This window comes from Ranitomeya variabilis, chromosome 1 (assembly GCF_051348905.1).
Source record: "Ranitomeya variabilis isolate aRanVar5 chromosome 1, aRanVar5.hap1, whole genome shotgun sequence".
Classification (NCBI taxonomy): domain Eukaryota; kingdom Metazoa; phylum Chordata; class Amphibia; order Anura; family Dendrobatidae; genus Ranitomeya; species Ranitomeya variabilis.
Genome location: NC_135232.1, coordinates 472923057 through 472938706, shown reverse-complemented (window position 1 = coordinate 472938706; position 15650 = coordinate 472923057). Strand labels below are relative to the sequence as shown.

Genomic DNA, 15650 nt, shown 5'->3' with positions numbered 1-15650 from the left:
AACCCTATCAAAACACCATCCAGAAATTACTTTAAAACTCTGGCATTAACTCATAACACCAGAGTGGCAATTCCTGTTCACAAGAGCTTTCCAGACACAGTAACGAAACTACAGCTGTGAACTGGAACAAAAATGCAAAAACAAACATGGACAAGAGTCCAACTTATCTAGTAGTTGTCTAGGAGCATGAACAAGCACAGAGAGGCTTCTGATAACATTGTTGACCGGCAAGCAACTAACAGAGAAGCAAGGTTATATAGCGACTCCCACAACTTGATGGGAACAGGTGAACAGAGAAGATGAAGACACCAGTTCAATTCCACCAGTAGCCACCGGGGGAGCCCAGAATCCAAATTCACAACAGCGGAGTGCTCAGTCAGAAGGCTAAATAATATATTTGAAAAAACTGACCATCACATCCATACATAGACTAAGTGTGAACAGGTGCTGAACCTAGAGTAACCAACTCATATATAGTCAAGTAAAAAAGGCAGCACACTGCAGCGCTAAGACATGCAAATATGAAACATGAAAAACTGCACTAGAAATATGAAAAATGAGAGCGTTTAGCGCATAAAAATGGCCAATTTTATGTGTACCTGATAGCCCCTTTACGGCATCTCTCGTATATCAGGTCCTACGCTTGCCTACCTCGCTGAGAATAAACGTCTCCATGTGAATGGGTACCTGTGTAAACCTCTTCCTAGACTCATATTCTCTCTCTCTGTGGAGGGGTACTGGACCTGCTGCGATTAAAACACCTGGGCTAGGAGGCGGAGTGCTCAGTCAGAAGGCTAAATAATATATTTGAAAAAACTGACCGTCACATCCATACATAGACTAAGTGTGAACAGGTGCTGAACCTAGAGTAACCAACTCATATATAGTCAAGTAAAAAAGGCAGCACACTGCAGCGCTAAGACATGCAAATATGAAACATGAAAACTGAACTGCAATACTGCACTAGAAATATGAAAAATGAGAGCGTTTAGCGCATAAAAATGGCCAATTTTATGTGTACCTGATAGCCCCTTTACGGCATCTCTCGTATATCAGGTCCTACGCTTGCCTACCTCGCTGAGAATAAACGTCTCCATGTGAATGGGTACCTGTGAAAACCTCTTCCTAGACTCATATTCTCTCTCTCTGTGGAGGGGTACTGGACCTGCTGCGATTAAAACACCTGGGCTAGGAGGCGGAGTGCTCAGTCAGGAGGCTAAATAATATATTTGAAAAATATACCCCTCCACAGAGAGAGAGAATATGAGTCTAGGAAGAGGTTTTCACAGGTACCCATTCACATGGAGACGTTTATTCTCAGCGAGGTAGGCAAGCGTAGGACCTGATATACGAGAGATGCCGTAAAGGGGCTATCAGGTACACATAAAATTGGCCATTTTTATGCGCTAAACGCTCTCATTTTTCATATTTCTAGTGCAGTATTGCAGTTCAGTTTTCATGTTTCATATTTGCATGTCTTAGCACTGCAGTGTGCTGCCTTTTTTACTTGACTATATATGAGTTGGTTACTCTAGGTTCAGCACCTGTTCACACTTAGTCTATGTATGGATGTGACGGTCAGTTTTTTCAAATATATTATTTAGCCTTCTGACTGAGCACTCCGCCTCCTAGCCCAGGTGTTTTAATCGCAGCAGGTCCAGTACCCCTCCACAGAGAGAGAGAATATGAGTCTAGGAAGAGGTTTTCACAGGTACCCATTCACATGGAGACGTTTATTCTCAGCGAGGTAGGCAAGCGTAGGACCTGATATACGAGAGATGCCGTAAAGGGGCTATCAGGTACACATAAAATTGGCCATTTTTATGCGCTAAACGCTCTCATTTTTCATATTTCTAGTGCAGTATTGCAGTTCAGTTTTCATGTTTCATATTTGCATGTCTTAGCGCTGCAGTGTGCTGCCTTTTTTACTAGACACACGTAGTAGGCCTACAATGGAAAGTAGGCTCTATGCAGTTTAAAGTAGGTTACAGGGGCACACAGGCAGCATTGGTGTGCTCAACGGAGGACAATTCGAAGGAGGGACCGCAGACAGACTTAGATGGCCTAAAATAACAAAATAGGCTCTATGCAGCTTCCATTATGTGGCAGGGGTACACAGGCAGCATTGCTGTGCTCTCAGGAGGACAATTCGAAGGAGGGACCGCAGACAGACTTAGAAGGCCTAAAATAACAAAATAGGCTCTATGCAGCTTCCATTAGGTGTCAGGGGTACACAGGCAGCATTGCTGTGCTCAGGAGAGGACAGCTCGAAGGAGGGACCACAGACAGACTTAGATGGCCTAAAATAACAAAATAGGCTCTATACAGCTTCCATTATGTGGCAGGGGTACACAGGCAGCATTGCTGTGCTCTCAGGAGGACAATTCGAAGGAGGGACCGCAGACAGACTTAGAAGGCCTAAAATAACAAAATAGGCTCTATGCAGCTTCCATTAGGTGGCAGGGGTACACAGGCAGCATTGCTGTGCTCTCAGGAGGACAATTCGAAGGAGGGACCGCAGACAGACTTAGAAGGCCTAAAATAACAAAATAGGCTCTATGCAGCTTCCATTATGTGGCAGGGGTACACAGGCAGCATTGGTGTGCTCTCAGGAGGACAATTCGAAGGAGGGACCGCAGACAGACTTAGAAGGCCTAAAATACCAAAATAGGCTCTATGCAGCTTCCATTATGTTGCAGGGGTACACAGGCAGCATTGCTGTGCTCTCAGGAGGACAATTTGAAAGAGGGACCGCAGACAGACTTAGAAGGCCTAAAATAACAAAATATACTCTATGCAGCTTCCATTATGTGTCAGGGGTACACAGGCAGCATTGGTGTGCTCTCAGGAGGACAATTTGAAGGAGGGACCACAGACAGACTTAGAAGGCCTAAAATAACAAAATAGGCTCTATGCAGCTTCCATTATGTTGCAGGGGTACACAGGCAGCATTGCTGTGCTCTCAGGAGGACAATTCGAAGGAGGGACCGCAGACAGGCTTAGAAGGCCTAAAATAACAAAGTAGGCTCTATGTAGCTTCCATTAGGTGGCAGGGGTACATGTTGTGAAATTGGATTTTGGGCTCCCCCGGTGGCCACTGGTGGAATTGAACTGGTGTGCATCATCCCCTCTGTTCACCTGTTTCCATCAGGATGTGGGAGTCGCTATTTAACCTTGCTCCTCTGTCACTTCCATGCCGGTCAACATTGTAATCAGAAGCCTTTCTGTGCATGTTCCTGCTGCTAGACAACTCCCAGCTAAGTTGGACTTTAGTCCTCGTTTGTTTTTGCATTTTGTTCCAGTTCACTGCTGTAGTTTCGTTTCTGTGTCTGGAAAGCTCTTGTGATCTGAAATTGCCACTCTGATGTTATGAGTTAATACTAGAGTCTTAAAGTAATTTCAGGATGGTATTTTGATAGGGTTTTCAGCTGACCATGAAAGTGCCCTTTCTGTCTTCCTGCTATCTAGTAAGCGGACCTCAATTTTGCTAAACCTATTTTCATACTACGTTTGTCATTTCATCTAAAATCACCGCCAATATATGTGGGGGCCTCTGTCTGCCTATCGGGGAAACTTCTCTAGAGGTGAGCCAGGACTATATTTTCCTCTGCCAGGATTAGTTAGTCCTCCGGCCGGCGCTGGGCGTCTAGGGATAAAAAACGTAGGCAACGCTACCCGGCTACTGTTAGTTGTGCGGCAGGTTTAGTTCATGGTCAGTTTAGTTTCCATCCTTCCAAGAGCTAGTACTTATGTTTGCTGGGCTATGTTCTCTTGCCATTGAGAACCATAACAGGTACACAGGCAGCATTGCTGTGCTCTCAGGAGGACAATTCGAAGGAGGGACCGCAGACAGACTTAGAAGGCCTAAAATAACAAAATAGGCTCTATGCAGCTTCCATTATGTGGCAGGGGTACACAGGCAGCATTGGTGTGCTCTCAGGAGGACAATTCGAAGGAGGGACTGCAGACAGACTTAGAAGGCCTAAAATAACAAAATAGGCTCTATGCAGCTTCCATTATGTGGCAGGGGTACACAGGCAGCATTGCTGTGCTCTCAGGAGGACAATTCGAAGGAGGGACCGCAGACAGACTTAGAAGGCCTAAAATAACAAAATAGGCTCTATGCAGCTTCCATTATGTGGCAGGGGTACACAGGCAGCATTGCTGTGCTCTCAGGAGGACAATTCGAAGGAGGGACCGCAGACAGACTTAGAAGGTCTAAAATAACAAAATAGGCTCTATGCAGCTTCCATTATGTGGCAGGGGTACACAGGCAGGATTGGTGTGCTCTCAGGAGGACAATTCGAAGGAGGGACCGCAGACAGATTTAGAAGGCCTGAAATAACAAAATAGGCTCTATGCAGCTTCCATTATGTGGCAGGGGTACACAGGCAGCATTGGTGTGCTCAGCGGAGGACAATTCGAAGGAGGGACCGCAGACAGACTTAGAAGGCCTAAAATAACAAAATAGGCTCTATGCAGCTTCCATTATGTTGCAGGGGTACACAGGCAGCATTGCTGTGCTCTCAGGAGGACAATTTGAAGGAGGGACCGCAGACAGACTTAGAAGGCCTAAAATAACAAAATATGCTCTATGCAGCTTCCATTATGTGTCAGGGGTACACAGGCAGCATTGCTGTGCTCTCAGGAGGACAATTCGAAGGAGGGACCGCAGACAGGCTTAGAAGGCCTAAAATAACAAAATAGGCTCTATGTAGCTTCCATTAGGTGGCAGGGGTACACAGGCAGCATTGCTGTGCTCTCAGGAGGACAATTTGAAGGAGGGACACAGACAGACTTAGAAGGCCTAAAATAACAAAATAGGCTCTATGCAGCTTCCATTATGTGGCAGGGGTACACAGGCAGCATTGGTGTGCTCTCAGGAGGACAATTCGAAGGAGGGACCGCAGACAGACTTAGAAGGCCTAAAATAACAAAATAGGCTCTATGCAGCTTCCATTAGGTGGCAGGGGTACACAGGCAGCATTGCTGTGCTCAGCGGAGGACAATTCGAAGGAGGGACCGCAGACAAACTTAGAAGGCCTAAATAACAAAATAGGCTCTATGCAGCTTCCATTATGTGGCAGGGGTACACAGGCAGCATTGGTGTGCTCTCAGGAGGACAATTCGAAGGAGGGACCGCAGACAGACTTAGAAGGCCTAAAATAACAAAATAGGCTCAATGCAGCTTCCATTATGTGGCAGGGGTACACAGGCAGCATTGCTGTGCTCTCAGGAGGACAATTCGAAGGAGGGACCGCAGACAGACTTAGAAGGCCTAAAATAACAAAATAGGCTCTATGCAGCTTCCATTATGTTGCAGGGGTACACAGGCAGCATTGGTGTGCTCAGCGGAGGACAATTCGAAGGAGGGACCGCAGACAGACTTAGAAGGCCTAAAATAACAAAATAGGCTCTATGCAGCTTCCATTATGTGGCAGGGGTACACAGGCAGCATTGGTGTGCTCAGCGGAGGACAATTCGAAGGAGGGACCGCAGACAGACTTAGAAGGCCCAAAATAACAAAATAGGCTCTATGCAGCTTCCATTATGTTGCAGGGGTACACAGGCAGCATTGCTGTGCTCTCAGGAGGACAATTTGAAGGAGGGACCGCAGACAGACTTAGAAGGCCTAAAATAACAAAATATGCTCTATGCAGCTTCCATTATGTGTCAGGGGTACACAGGCAGCATTGCTGTGCTCTCAGGAGGACAATTCGAAGGAGGGACCGCAGACAGGCTTAGAAGGCCTAAAATAACAAAATAGGCTCTATGTAGCTTCCATTAGGTGGCAGGGGTACACAGGCAGCATTGCTGTGCTCTCAGGAGGACAATTTGAAGGAGGGACACAGACAGACTTAGAAGGCCTAAAATAACAAAATAGGCTCTATGCAGCTTCCATTATGTGGCAGGGGTACACAGGCAGCATTGGTGTGCTCTCAGGAGGACAATTCGAAGGAGGGACCGCAGACAGACTTAGAAGGCCTAAAATAACAAAATAGGCTCTATGCAGCTTCCATTAGGTGGCAGGGGTACACAGGCAGCATTGCTGTGCTCAGCGGAGGACAATTCGAAGGAGGGACCGCAGACAAACTTAGAAGGCCTAAATAACAAAATAGGCTCTATGCAGCTTCCATTATGTGGCAGGGGTACACAGGCAGCATTGGTGTGCTCTCAGGAGGACAATTCGAAGGAGGGACCGCAGACAGACTTAGAAGGCCTAAAATAACAAAATAGGCTCAATGCAGCTTCCATTATGTGGCAGGGGTACACAGGCAGCATTGCTGTGCTCTCAGGAGGACAATTCGAAGGAGGGACCGCAGACAGACTTAGAAGGCCTAAAATAACAAAATAGGCTCTATGCAGCTTCCATTATGTTGCAGGGGTACACAGGCAGCATTGGTGTGCTCAGCGGAGGACAATTCGAAGGAGGGACCGCAGACAGACTTAGAAGGCCTAAAATAACAAAATAGGCTCTATGCAGCTTCCATTATGTGGCAGGGGTACACAGGCAGCATTGGTGTGCTCAGCGGAGGACAATTCGAAGGAGGGACCGCAGACAGACTTAGAAGGCCTAAAATAACAAAATAGGCTCTATTCAGCTTCCATTATGTGGCAGGGGTACACAGGCAGCATTGCTGTGCTCTCAGGAGGACAATTCGAAGGAGGGACCGCAGACAGACTTAGAAGGACTAAAATAACAAAATAGGCTCTATGCAGCTTCCATTATGTGGCAGGGGTACACAGGCAGCATTGGTGTGCTCTCAGGAGGACAATTCAAAGGAGGGACCGCAGACAGACTTAGAAGGCCTAAAATAACAAAATAGGCTCTATGCAGCTTCCATTATGTGGCAGGGGTACACAGGCAGCATTGCTGTGCTCTCAGGAGGACAATTCGAAGGAGGGACCGCAGACAATAAGTACTCCCAAAAACTAAATAGATGTCAATGTCTCGGCCCAAAAAAAAAAGGGGGGGGGCATACTTAGGTACAGGGTTGGGCTCCTATGCTGACTTTCAGACATTGTAATTTGGCGCAAAGTATTTACTGTTGTAAAAGTAGGACAGGGCCCATGCCTATTTTAAATAGCATCATACATGTCAACAAATTGTTATTGTCAGTGCCAGGCATTGAAGGATTTCAGCGCATAGACTAAACAGTGGTGGAGCAGCGAGAGATAATTTTGCATGTGGTAGAGCACTGTTTGAGCTGGGGGGAGCACTCTTTCTTAGCCGGTGGTACAAGACCAGGGCCCCTCATGTTACAATGGTGTGTCTGACGTTGGGTGCACGCCACCACCACCAGAGACACTTCATTGTACTATGACGGACCCAGTGGCAGTGCCGTCGACCAAAAGTGGGCACACCCACCTCTTCAGACAAACGGCACTCTGACGGGTGCTAGCACCAAGTGGCGAGACCACGGCCCCGTGGGGGGAGTTAGGCCATTTAGGGAGGTGTAAACATGTCGTATGCTGTACAAACAGCAGCTGCAAATTTAGAGATTGGAACAGTCAGTAACACCAGTCCCAAAGCAAGACCTTTTTTCAGGAAAGCTAGGTGTCAGCCGGGAAAGGTGGGGCAAAATAATTAGAAATCCATGAGTGGTTCATTTTAATGAAGGTTAGATCATCAACATTTTGGGTAGCCAGACGAGTCCTTTTTTTCGGTCAGTATTGAACCAGCAGCACTGAATACTCTTTCTGATAGCACACTAGCTGCTGGGCAAGCAAGCTCCTGCAATGCATATTCGGCCAATTCAGGCCAGGTGTCTATTTTGGATGCCCAGTAATCAAAGGGGAATGACGGTTGAGGGAGAACATCGATAATGGAGGAAAAATAGTTAGTAACCATACTGGACAAATGTTGTCTCCTGTCACTTTGATTTGATGCTGCAGTACCTGTCGTGTCTGCGGTCATTGCGAAATCACTCCACAACCTGGTCAGAAAACCCCTCTGTCCAACGCCACTTCTGATTTCTGAACCTCTAACACCTCTGCCCTGTTGCCCCCTGCAGCTGGTGTGAGAACCATCACCGGCGCTGTGTGCTGGGAATGCCTGAATCAAACGGTCTACAAGAGTAGCTTGTTTGGTTGCTAATATTTGTTCGAGGTTCTCATGTGGCATAATATTTTGCAATTTGCCTTTATAGCGAGGGTCAAGGATGCAGGCCAACCAGTAATCGTCATCGCTCATCATTTTAATAATGCGTGGGTCCCTTTTGAGGATACGTAAGGCATAATCCGCCATGTGGGCCAAAGTTCCAGTTGTCAAATCTGCGATTGTGCTGGTTTGAGGGGCAGTTACAGGCAAATCTACGTCACTTGTCTCCCTTAAAAAAACAGAACCCGGCCTTGCAACGCCACTAATTTCTGTTGGCCCAGGAGAAGCTTCCTCATTAAAAAAATACTCATCCCCATCATCCTCCTCGTCCTCCTCCTCCTCTTCGCCCGCTACCGCGTCCTCTACACGGCCGTGACCAGACAATGGCTGACTGTCATCAAGGCTTTCCTCTTCCTCGGCTGCAGACGCCTGCTCCTTTATGTGCATCAAACTTTGCATCAGCAGACGCATTAGGGGGATGCTCATGCTTATTATGGCGTTGTCTGCACTAACCAGCCGTGTGCATTCCTCAAAACACTGAAGGACTTGACACAGGTCTTGTAGCTTCGACCACTGCACACCTGACAACTCCACGTCTGCCATCCAACTGCCTACCCGTGTATGTGTATCCTCCCACAAATACATAACAGCACGCCTCTGTTTGCACAGTCTCTGAAGCATGTGCAGTGTGGAGTTCCACCTTGTTGCAACGTCGATGATTAGGCGATGCTGGGGAAGTTGCAAAGACCGCTGATGGTTCTGCATACGGCTGGAGTGTACAGGCGAACGGCGGATGTGCGAGCAAAGTCTGCGCACTTTCAAGACCAGGTTGGGTAACCCCGGATAACTTTTCAGAAAGCACTGCACCACCAGGTTTAAGGTGTGAGCCAGGCAAGGAATGTGTTTCAGTTGTGAAAGGGCTATGGCAGCCATAAAGTTCCTTCCGTTATCACTCACTACCTTGCCTGCCTCAAGATGTACAGTGCCCAGCCATGACTGAGTTTCTTGCTGCAAGAACTCGGACAGAACTTCCGCGGTGTGTCTGTTGTCGCCCAAACACTTCATTGCCAATACTGCCTGCTGACGCTTGCCACTAGCTGTTCCATAATGGGACACCTCGTGTGCAACAGTGGCAGCTGCGGATGGAGTGGTCGTGCGACTGCGGTCTGTGGACGAGCTCTCGCTTCTGCTGGAGGACGAGGAGGAGGAGGGGGGACGAATGCCTACAGCCAACTGTTTCCTAGACCGTGGGCTACGAAGAACTGTCCCAATATTGCTGTCCCCTGTGGACCCTGCATCCACCACATTAACCCAGTGTGCCGTGATGGGGACGTAATGCCCCTGGCCATGCCTACTGGTCCATGCATCTGTTGTCAGGTGCACCTTTCTACTCACAGATTGCCTGAGTGCATGGACAATGTGGTCTTTTACATGCTGGTGGAGGGCTGGGATGGCTTTTCTCGAAAAGAAGTGTAGACTGGGTAGCTCGTAGCGTGGTACAGCGTAGTCCATCAGGGCTTTGAAAGCTTTGGTTTCAACTAAATGGTAGGGCATCATCTCTAACGAGATTAGTCTAGCAATGTGGGCGTTCAAACCCTGTGTACGCGGATGCGAGGATGAGTACTTCCTTTTCCTAACGAGAGTCTCATGTAGGGTGAGCTGGACTGGAGAGCTGCATAGGGTGGAACTAGCGGGGGTGCCGGTGGACATGGCAGACTGAGAGAGTGTTGGTGATGGTATTCTTGCTGTTGCCCTACATACAGTGTTTCCTACCACGAACCTGGTGATTCCCTGACGGCTTTGGCCTTGCGACGAAACCGCCACATTTACTGCAGGTGGTGTGGTAAACGGTGGGCTTACAGTGAGGGAAGGGATGTAGCGTTGCTGACTAGCTTCATTGTGAGAGGGTGCTACAACGCTAAGGGACGTTTGGTAGTTAGTCCAGGCTTGCAAGTACATGGTGGTTAAATGTCTACGCATGCAGCTTGTATTTAGATTTTTAACATTCTGACTTCTGCTGAAGGTCCTTGAGCATTTCTTACAGATGACTTTGCACTGATCATTTGGATCTTGGTTAAAAAAATACCAGACTGCACTCTTCCTACTATCGGATACCTTTTCAGGCATTGCACACTGAGCTACTTTAACCGGATGGCCACGCTGTCCTACAACTGGTTTTGGTTTTGCCACACGTTTTTGACCTGATACGGGCCTGCCAGATGGAACCTGTTGCGATGTTGATGCCTGCTGCGGCTCCTCCTCCTCCGCTTCAGAGCTACTGCCGCCTGCACCCTGTTCCCCCAATGGCTGCCAATTGGGGTCAACAACTGTGTCATCTATGACCTCCTCTTCTATGTCCTTGGCACCTTCCTCTGGGTCACCATGTAAGCCGGTGCTATAGCGTGCGCGACGGGGCTTAATAGTGTCATCAGGGTCAGATTCTGGATCAGTACACTGCGAGGGCAATGTTCTGATCTGAGTCAAAGGAACAGCATAATAATCTGGCTGTGGCTGTGCATCTGTGCACTCCAGGTCCGATTCATCTTGTAATGGGCATGGCCTGTTAACAATTTCCCTTTCTAACCCAGGAACGGTATGTGTAAATAGCTCCATGGAGTAACCTGTTGTGTCGCCTGACGCATCCTTCTCTGTTGTTCTTGGTGAAGAACACAAGGAAGCGACTTGTCCCTGACCGGGAACATCCACTGACGATGCACCGCTCTTACATTTGGCACTTTCCGAGGAGGAGGCGAAAGAGCTAGAGGCAGAGTCAGCAATGAAAGCCAAAACTTGTTCCTGCTGCTCCGGCTTTAAAAGCGGTTTTCCTACTCCCAGAAAAGGGAGCCTTCGAGGCCTTGTGTAGCCAGACGATGACGCTGGCTCAACAACTTGAGACTTAGGTGCTATTTTGCTTTTCCCACTACCACCAGATGCTCCACCACCACCACCACCATCATTACCAGCTGGCAATGACCGCCCACGGCCACGACCTCTTCCACCAGACTTCCTCATTCTTGGAAAAATTAAACCAAACTAACAACCGTTATGTGGTCCTGTACAAGCAGGTAGAAGGTGTAAGTAAACTTGCTGTGAATTAAAATCTCACTTTTTTATGTGTGGGAGAATGCTGGAAAAAATGAGGACCACTGTATTACACTACACAGTTTGATTGGCACAAAGAGGCTGGCAGATATGCCATGAACAGGACTGCCGCAAGCAGATGCACACACTGGCAATAGAAATCTCACTCTTTATGTGTGGGAGAATGCAGGGAACAATCAGGCCCACTGGATTACACTACACAGTTTGATTGGCAGAAAGAGGCTGGCAGATATGCCTCGAACAGGACTGACGCACGCAGATGCACACACTGGCAATAGAAATCTCACTCTTTATGTGTGGGAGAATGCAGGATTTAATCAGGCAAAGCAAAGTCCAGCTCACCATAGTTGACATCTCTGGATACTCGGAGCACGGAACCGCTGTGTCAGGGCGTAGAAGGATCAAAGAAGAAGGAAACATCCAGCTCAATGAGATAGTGAAAAAACGTGTCTTTCTTTATTCACTTCAATAATATATGTGGAGGATAAAAACATCAGCAACAACAGGAATAAAAACAGTATCAACGCGTTTCTGGTGACAGAGCACCCTTAGTCATGATAACAAACGCATTGATACTGTTTTTATTCCTGTTGTTGCTGATGTTTTTATCCTCCACATATATTATTGAAGTGAATAAAGAAAGACACGTTTTTTCACTATCTCGTTGAGCTGGATGTTTCCTTCTTCTTTGAGGATTTAATCAGGCCCACTATATCACAGTATATTTTCTGTGGCACAAAATGACTGACAGATACCACAGACAGCACTGGCACAGATGCACAGATTTGCCAAGATTATTATCCCTTTATTTAATTTTTTGTCTTTTTTGGTATGGGAGACAAGTGAATAAATCAGGCCCACTATATCACTGTATATTTTCTGTGGCAAAAAATGAATGACAAATACCACAGACAGCACTAGCACAGATGCACAGATTTGGCAAGATTATTCTCCCTTTAATTTTTTTTTTTTATATGGGAGACAAGTGAATAAATCAGGCCCACTATATCACAGTATATTTTCTGTGGCAAAAAATGAATGACAGATACCACAGACAGCACTGGCACAGATTTGCCAAGATTATTCTCCCTTTATTTAAATTTTTTTTATTTTGATATGGGAGACAAGTGAATAAATCAGGCCCACTATATCACAATATATTTCCTGTGGCACAAAATGAATGACAGATACCACAGACAGCACTGGCACAGATGCACTGATTGGCAATATAAATCTCCCTTCTTAGGTGTGGGACAGTGCAGAAAAATACAGGCCCACTGTTTTACACTACAAAATTTCAGGGGCTGAAAGTGGCTGGAAGATTTTTTTTTTGTTTAAAAAAAGGGACCGTACTACAATTACTATCTCCCTACAATAATCTCTGAAAAGTATGGCAGGCAGCAATAAAAAGGACTGCTGCACACACAAAAGTGAGCACAGTGGCGTACACACAGCAACGCAGCGATCAGGGAGCCTTATAAGCTACAGAGCTGTTGCACAGAAATCTTGCCTCCACTGTCCCTGCAAACAAAAGGTGGTGTTGGACAGTGGAAATCGCTACAGCACAAGCGGTTTGGGGGTTAATATACCCTGCATAACGATATCCCTGCTTCTGACGAAGCGGCAGCATCCTCTCCCTATGCTCAGATCAGCAGCAGTAAGATGGCGGTCGGCGGGAACGCCCCTTTATAGCCCCTGTGACGCCGCAGAAAGCAAGCCAATCACTGCCATGCCCTTCTCTAAGATGGTGGGGACCAGGACCTATGTCATCACGCTGCCCACACTCTGCGTGCACCTTCATTGGCTGAGAAATGGAGCTTTAAGCGTCATATGAAACGCGACTTTGGCGCGAAGATCGTGTACCGCATGGCCGATCCCACACTGGGATCGGGTCGGGTTTCATGAAACCCGACTTTGCCAAAAGTCGGCGACTTATGAAAATGACCGATCCGTTTCGCTCAACCCTAGCCTCCATCAATTGTTTCACCAGCTCTGCATTTTTAATGGGCTTACCAGCTGATGTAAGAATAGCTCTGCTTTTCCAAATAGGGCCTGAATCATGGGATATTCCCCATGCATAATTCGAATCTGTGTAAATGTTAGCGACTTTACCTGCAGCAGCACTACACGCCTCAGTGAGTGCTTTCAAATCTGCCTCATGTGCTGACATGTGAGGAGGGAGTGGTTCAGCTCGGATTGCCTCATGTGAGGATACTACAGCATATCCAGTGTAGAATCACCCATCGTGGTAGTGTCTGGAGCCATCTACAAAAAAAACTCAAAATCTGCATTAGGAACAGGTTTATCATGAACGTGTGCAAAACCCACTGTCTCCTGACTCATTAGTTCTATGCAGTCCTGTTCGTGTGTCATGTCAAAGTACTCTTCCTCACTTGCTAATACTGTCACCAATTCCCCCTTTTCTGAATTCACAGGCAGAAGGGTGACTGGATTTAGAACATTACATCTTTTGAGGGTGACATATTCAGGAATTAGTAGAGCACATTCAAGTCTGATCTGTCTAGCCATAGACAGGTGTTTTGGTTGAACTTGTATCATACCTCCCAACCATCCCAGATCCAGCGGGACTGTCCCGATTCTGACAGTCAGCCCCGCGATCCCGGGCGGGACATTAGTTGTCCCGCACTGGTTGGGAGGTGTAAACATCACCCGGCAGGGCCGTATCACGTGCCTAGGGAGGGGACAATGCAGGGGGCGGCACCTGAGCAAGGTTTGTTGTTTTTTTTTTTTGTTTTTTTTTAATAAAAGCTGGGTCACCTCCCGACCGACCCCTCCCCCCCGCCCCCTCCCTGGCCGCCCGCCCGGCCACCACCTACCCACCCTCCTTGAAGACGATACTCACCCTGCTCCAGCGATGCCTGGTCTCGGCTTCTGCAGCGCTCCTGAATGAGCGGTCACGTTGTACCGCTCATTAAGGTCATGAATATGCGCATATTCATGACCTTAATGAGCGGTATCACATGACCGCTCACGCAGGAAGAAGGTGCTGTGCCGGGAGTCGGGGCAGAGCGAGAGGGATGTCGGCGCGGCCGCGCGGTGAGGAACAGGTAAGTATGAGGGACGGGGGGACAGGGTAGGGGGGATGAAGGAGGACACTAAGCCGTGCCATTCAAGATGGGAGCGGGGGGTGGGGTGGAGAGATGAGCCATGCATACAGGGGGGGAAATATGAGCAATGCATACACGGGGGGAATATGAGCCATGCATACAGGGGGGGAATATGAGCCATCCAACAACCGAAAGAACAAACCTACCCCTTAAAAACATCAATCTTTATTAATAATCCAGTATAATACAAATAGTCATCAAAAAATCTAGATAAAAAAACATCCCTATTAGGGGATCATAATCCTGGGATTAGAGACACCGCTTATCTATATCTCAGTTCTGTACCAAAATAACACAATAGAAAAAAACAACAAAATGTGAAAAGTAACACTAAAAAACCAAAAAATATGAAAAAAACATAAAAAATGAAAATGTTGAATATAGTATGCCTATGTTGACCCTAATAGGCCCTAAGGTCTGATAACCTTCCTTGCAGCGGAGGTTGGCACCCTAGATTATCGATATGGCGCCCCCGCTCAACGGCGGCTGTCCCTTATTACCCTAGGTGATCCCTACAAATCTAATACCCACAGACAAAACATATATATGGATCAAATTAGATCCATAGTACCACACCAAGCACTACTAGATCAAAAATATAGAACGCTTCACGAATTTGCGTGTCATCCTTGCGCAGGGGCCATGCTAATCTACTCTGTATCGTTCCAATTTTAGTATATGCCGAAGCAAGCTGTGGGGCCCCTGAGCAGGCGGGGGGGCCTGATGCCAGCAGAGGGCCCCCCGCCGTCATCGCATGGTGAGCTGTATCGGCAACTAGCTGATACAGCTCACCGCATTGATGAGGGAAGGAGCGCTGCGCTCCTTCCCCATCATCCCCTGTCAGTGTCTGACGTCACTTGCAGACGCCGACACTGACAGTGGGCGCGGTGACGTCATCGCCCTGCGCCCGCTGTCAGGACAAGAGCGGGAGCAGGGAGCGCCGCTGGAACAAGGAGGAAGAGAGGTGAATATTGTGCTTGTTTTTTTATGGGGGCCTAATACACTACAGGATCTAACTATGGAGGGGCTGCCTAATACACTACAGGATCTGACTATGGGGGGGGCTGCTGCCTAATACACTACAGGATCTGACTATGGGGGGGTGCTGCTGCCTAATACACTACAGGATCTGCCTATGGGGGGCTGCCTTATACACTACAGGATCTGACTATGGGGGGGGCTGCTGCCTTATACACTACAGGATCTGCCTATGGGGGGCTGCTGCCTAATACACTACAGGATCTGACTATCGGGGGCTGCTGCCTAATACACTACAGGATCTGACTATAGGGGGGTGCTGCTGCCTAATACACTACAGG

At 47.7% G+C, this 15650-nt stretch overlaps 1 pseudogene; it reads right to left on the bottom strand.

The window, feature by feature from the left end:
• Positions 1–14923: 14923 nt before the first annotated feature.
• Positions 14924–15023, bottom strand: LOC143797443 (U6 spliceosomal RNA; annotated as a pseudogene).
• Positions 15024–15650: the final 627 nt, after the last annotated feature.